This window comes from Rhinatrema bivittatum, chromosome 17 (genome assembly GCF_901001135.1).
Source record: "Rhinatrema bivittatum chromosome 17, aRhiBiv1.1, whole genome shotgun sequence".
Taxonomy (NCBI): Eukaryota; Metazoa; Chordata; class Amphibia; order Gymnophiona; family Rhinatrematidae; genus Rhinatrema; species Rhinatrema bivittatum.
The window spans coordinates 21,314,021-21,320,020 of NC_042631.1; the positions used below are offsets into that span (position 1 = coordinate 21,314,021).

Here is a 6,000-nt window from a genome sequence, read left to right on the forward strand (position 1 = left end):
ACTACTGCAATGCACTTTTACTAGGTCTCCCAAATACAACATTAAGACCACTTCAAATACTACAAAACACTGCAGCCAGAATACTAACTGGAAAAAGGAGGGACCATATAACAGAAACCCTAGTAGAATTACACTGGCTACTCATATAACACAGAATAAAATACAAAGCCTTATGCACCATACATAAGCTAATACATGATGAAAAATCAGACTGGCTAAACACAGCATTACGAGTACACGTCCCACACAGAAACCTTCGATCAGCAAATAAAGCACTATTGACCATTCCTTCAGTAAAAACAGCAAGACTAACCCAAGTGAGAGAAAGGGCCTTATCATTAGCTGGCCCCACACTTTGGAACACAATGCCAACAGAGATCAGATTACAAAGAGATCTCAAAACATTCAAGAAAAGTTTAAAAACATGGCTTTTTAAACAAGCATTTTATAAAGAGACGGGAAATTAGAGAACATTCAGGAAGAGGCAGAAGGGCACCGATACACATCAATTAGTAACGTGCAGTAGAGGAATCCATGAATTCTACATCACTATAAACATAATTGTAACACTATGAATAGTGAATTTTACCCGTAAACAGTACCTTCCTGGTACACCTGGTCATGACCTATTTCACTAAACAATTATTTGTCTTTAATGATTTATTGTAACTGAACCTTTGACGGCACCTGTTAGAATGTATGATAGTACAATTTCCCTACATTAATTTATGTGCCAGCATGTAAACCGTTGCGATGGTAGATAACTTAGCAACGGTATAGAAAAGATTTTAAATAAATAAATAAAATAAAATATTTCAGCCTCTCCTCATAAGTCTTCCAATACAGATCTCAACCAGTTTGGTCTCTGGACCACCTCCATCCTGACTCTATCCTTTTTGAGATACGGTCTCCATATTTATGTGCATAAAAATTGATGTTATGTGCAGAAGTAATGGAAGAAAATGAAATTTTAAAACACAATCAATTTTTCTGGTTCACAGCCCTACTTTTCACTTTGGACAAAGATGCCTCATCTTGGAGCTCCCACAGGTCCGAGCAATGTACCTTTGATGCAGTCTGAGCCTCATCCGCAGAGGGAAACCCTAGAGCTGAAGGGTTCAAGTTCGAGTTCCTGTGTTGCCATAACAAACCACAGACAATGGGATAGAAATTCCTCCATGGCGAAGACGAGCTGTGACTGGAGAGAAAGAGAAATCAGTTCTAAATTTTGAGATGAAGTTGCACAAGTAGATTAAAGGTGATCAAAGTTTTGGATTCCTCCACCCCCACCTCCTTTCCTCTGCTCATCCAACACCCCCCCCCCCCTTCTCCCTATCTCCATACCTAAAACTTATATAAGAGAAAAACATTGCTTCCCAACTTTTCAATGGTGAATTGTGCCTTCTGCTTTTGCAGTTGTCAGCCTTGGCCTCACAACATCATTTTCCATCATGAGCGACTAGAAGGGCACAAGGACACCACTGAGCACCCTCATGAAGATGCAAAAATATTCCATTACGTTTAGATTTTCCTTGCAGGACTCACCGGACTGAATTCAGGGCTGATTGATTTGCAAACCTTTGGTAGGTCACAGCTTCCCAGGAATGGTCTTCAAAGCGGATTCCAAGCAGTTTTAGTAGAGTAGAACAGGGACAATATTGGACCAGAGCCGCAGCAATGGTGCGATTAACTGCAGCTCCCATTTTCATGATTTTGTGCGTGCAATACAAAAATATTGGGATCTGCTTAATTTAAGCAACGTCAAAAACAATCAAATCAAGCAAACACTTTTTAACCATCATTACTTTTTTTTTTTTTTTTCCCTGTGACCTAGTTTTCCAGCAGCTGGCGAGAGTCCAAGAACCACTCTATTCATATTTTGGGTTCCCTGCTTGAGCTCCGAGTTCCTATGATGTAATGGCACATGAAGTTGGCACCGGCACAGCATCCACCCACCAGCTCTAAATACGGAACAGGGCAAATAAGTGCAGATTCCAAAAACAAGCCTACGATCTGAATGCGCTGCTCTCAATCCGGCTCAGTTGCCCCAAACAAACAAACAAAAATGCCTGGTTTTTATTATTATTTCTATTTTTTGTATCTGGGATAATGAACGTGACTCAGATGCGCATGTTGTCTGTGTAAGCATTCCTGGATGGCTCTCACTTTCTGGCATTGGGAGACAGCCAAGCCAAATAAAAATTGTTTTCAGTAAATATTACATTTCTGGAGCATGAATAAGCTTTCTCTCCAGCCAGCATGTCGCTAATGGGAATAGGGAAGCGTGTGCGAGGAGGGAGATGCACCGTGGCAGGGAAAGAAAAGCAGTCGTTCGACAGACTGCTGACAATGTAAGCGGGATCTGATGTTTCAGCTTCTCGATGATATAAATCAGGGGGTTAAACCCTAACAGATTCCCACAAAGTCAGAGAGAGAAAGAAGAGCTTGCAAACTGCTGTCCTCTGTAGTTTTCTGTCTTACAGATATTTCTGGGGGTGGGCGGGGAAAGGAGATTCCCCCCCCCCTTACATCTTTTTGAGGGTATGGAACAGCTTGTTAGACTACAAGCAAACATGGACCCTCCCTGGTTCCTTCGTACAGCCTTCCCCATTCATGCTTACGTGTGGCCATCTTTCTCTCTGGTTCTAGTAACTGCATTAGTTCTGAAGGAAACCGGAGCATCAGTAGGTTGCTATACCTTTTAAAGTACCAACTAAAAAAAAGATGCTTTGTACATGAACTTTTAACAGCAAAGACCATTTCCATGCATAAACATGCTGCCAACAACCCACCGTGGCCTACATGTTTGCAGCGTTACTAGCCTATTGCAGCTCCCCGCATCATGAGTTTTGATCCTTGTTCCTTCTAGTCTGCTAACAAAGGATCATGGGGGCTAAGTGCACTGAGATGGCTGAGAAGGCATCATTGGACCAAAATCTCAAAAAGCTGCATAGACTTTGGTTGGCTGTACAGCTCAGGAATGCCTACAGTATTTTTCTTGTTACAACTGCACACATAAGAGCTGGTCATCATTCCATACGTTCAGATCACATGACCACATCACACCGAGCCAAAAATACCTCCAACAATCCTACATAAGGCTCCAAACCGAGACCTCTCGGAAGCAGGAGTGTAGCTATATCTTAAACTTTAGTGGGTCCAACAATTCCATGAATCCAAATTTGGAAATATTCTCATATTTCCTTGGATGCCAATGTAATGAGCATCCAGTTCTTAGGAAGTCAATGACTTTACCCTATAAATTTTGGAGTATTTCTACATTTTCAAATAAAAATGTAATAAACCAAGGTTAAGGAAGCCCTGGCTTAAAGGACACATTGCAGTGGGGCCACCAGACCAACGCAAGCCAGAAATGGTCCACTTAAAGCATGCGCCAACTCGCTGTAAATAGAGGCAAGAGAGAGAGTTCTCGAGAGAGACCATAAATAATAAAACTTTAAAGGTAAGGACAAGATAGGATGGGAAAAGCGAGAAAGACGATGTGATGCAGTGAAGGGGGAAAAAAGGCAAATAGGGTAACCAAATTATAGGTTGGAACTGGGTTTACAGATGAAACAGGTTTGTGACCTCTGCAGTGACAGACGGAGGCCGCTATCATTCATTTCTAGCTTGCTAGCTTTTGCATGGCTTTGTGACCCATGAGGACCCTTCATTTCATTTAGTTAACCCTTGCTATCCCCAGAAACCTGCGCTGTGATTACAGGCATTATCAGAAATATTTAAAGCGGTAGGTCTAATTCATTTAATAATCTATTCCATTACAATGTATCATTCAATCCCATCATTACTGTGTTGTAATCCGATACTTTTGTATTATATTAAACAGTTACTGTATCCTGAAAAATAAAGAAAAATGTATTGCTGTTCAGAGGGAGGAATCTATCCCAGTCCTAGTGTATTCGTATTCTGTAGCAGAAGAGTTGTCCCACCATTCATACATCCAAGTATTTCAAATGTCACACAGTGCTGAAGTCCACAGTGTACACAGTGCTGTAAGTCCACAGTGTACAATTTGAAATGCCACATGCCATTTCTGATCAGTTAAGAGGGATTCTCCCTTCTAAAGCAAAGGCTGGTGACTCTGCAGTTCCTGGTGGTCTCAGAGACAGGCACGGACCCGTCCTTTCTGGATGGTGGCAAGACAACTGGCGGAACAGCGTTGGAAAGCTCGCACCGCTGCTCCCTGTACTGTCCGTGCTTTGTACAGAAACTGAGAATATCAAGTCCCAGTGTCCTCTCCCTGTGGCGTTTTTTTTCACAAGCCTCGCCAGGGACTTGAAAACCCCCAAAGAAGCGCAGTATTGAATTCTATTGCCGACCTGCCCCGTCCCAAGGATTACATGCCAAGCCAGCAAGAGAGACAAATGAAGCTGCGGTGATCACCACACTTATACCTTTTTTTTTTTTTTGGTGCTAAGCATGTAACTGCAGAACTTTGTGATAGTCGCCAGCCAGAAACAGAATCAACCAGAATGGCTGGTTTAACTGCATCTGCTGATTATCGCCAAGATGTGCAGCTGCCCGTTACACATCAGGGTAGGCTACTCCAATCCTCAAGTGCCCCAAACATGCCAGGTTTTCAGGATATCTACAGCGAATATGCATGAGAGAGCTTTATATGCACCGCCTCCAACTACCTCAAGCATATTCATTGTGGATAGCCTGTAGCGCTCGAAGAGCGGAGCTGCCTACCCCCTGTGTTGTATGAATCAACCCCAATGAATTGGTGACAACACAAGCAAGAAGACTCATGAGAGTCCCATCTATTCAGCACTACAAAAAAAAAGCAAATTTGGAGCAACACAGGTGAATAATGTCCTGAAAACTAGTCTGGTAGTTTCATGTTTCCAATGTGTGCCCTACAGCAGCATAAATCATTTTCTTTCCCTAAGGTAGCAAAGAATGCAATTTAGCTGAGGCACTGATTTATACAGAGAAACGTCTGCTAGGCTACTCTGGGTACAGATCAGCCAGCAGTAACATAGAAAAGACGGCAGAAAAGGACCAAATGATGCATCCTGTCTGCCCAGCAAGCTTATGCCAGTATCTGCTGCACTGTGCAGGTCACCCTCCTGCTTATCTGTTTCCCAGACCGTAAAAGTTGGGGCCCTCGGATGCTGTTTGAATCCAATTTCCCTTAACCCCTGCCGCGGAGGCAGAGAGCAATGATGGAGCCGCATCAAAAGTATCAGGCTTAGTGATTAAGGGTAGTAAAAGCCGCATCAGCAAGTTACCCCCATGTTTATTTGTTCCCCAAACTGTAAAAGTCAGGGCCCTCATTTTCAGAATAATTAAAATGTCAATTTTGTTTTTAACTAAGAAAAAATATAAGTAATTCTATCTTAAAAAAAAAAAAAAGCAGCCCAAATGTAATTTGTCCTTATGTGTAATCTATTACCTCACGGCTAGCATCTGCATCTCATCATATAGTGCAAGTCTGCCACCTAGTGCTTTACAGAAGCATACAGGGTCATATAGTGGTTTCACTGCCAGAAAACTCATTGCCGGCAGCAGGACACCTGCTCTGGATCCTTACTCGGACATTCACCTGGAGTGTGGAAGGTCCAGAACAGGGTCCATGCCACACAGTCCCACGCTCCCAAGCACTGCACCGCTCGCTGGGCTTCACTCTAACACTGCAGCTAAGCATTTCATTTGGGCCACTTCTTTGCTTTTTTTTTTTTTGTGATCTAGGCCTAGCATATCTTGTGCTTTGAAATGCCACTTAACAGAACTGAAACACACACACAAAAGGAGCAAAAAAAAAAGTATTCGGCTTCCATTAGGGTGGGTAGATTGCAATATTTGAATTAATATCAATTTTTAAAAGTGCACTCAGAACCCTGTGGTCTGCTTTGGGTCCCTGACATCAGGCCACTGACCGTTTGACGAAAAGCCTTCTCTCTACAGACGCCGACTCTCTGGAACGCACCACCCACACACATCCAAGATGCGACCTCGCTCTGTTTTCAGAAGAAA

General features: G+C 42.8%; 1 protein-coding gene across 1 annotated transcript in view; it reads left to right on the forward strand.

The window, feature by feature from the left end:
* Positions 1-1,116, forward strand: part of SBF2 (SET binding factor 2) — a 469,097-nt gene extending 467,981 nt beyond the window's left edge. The window contains exon 42 of the transcript XR_003853250.1: positions 1,002-1,116. The gene's annotated coding sequence lies outside the window, so the exon portion shown is untranslated. The remainder of the gene's footprint in view (positions 1-1,001) is intronic.
* Positions 1,117-6,000: the final 4,884 nt, after the last annotated feature.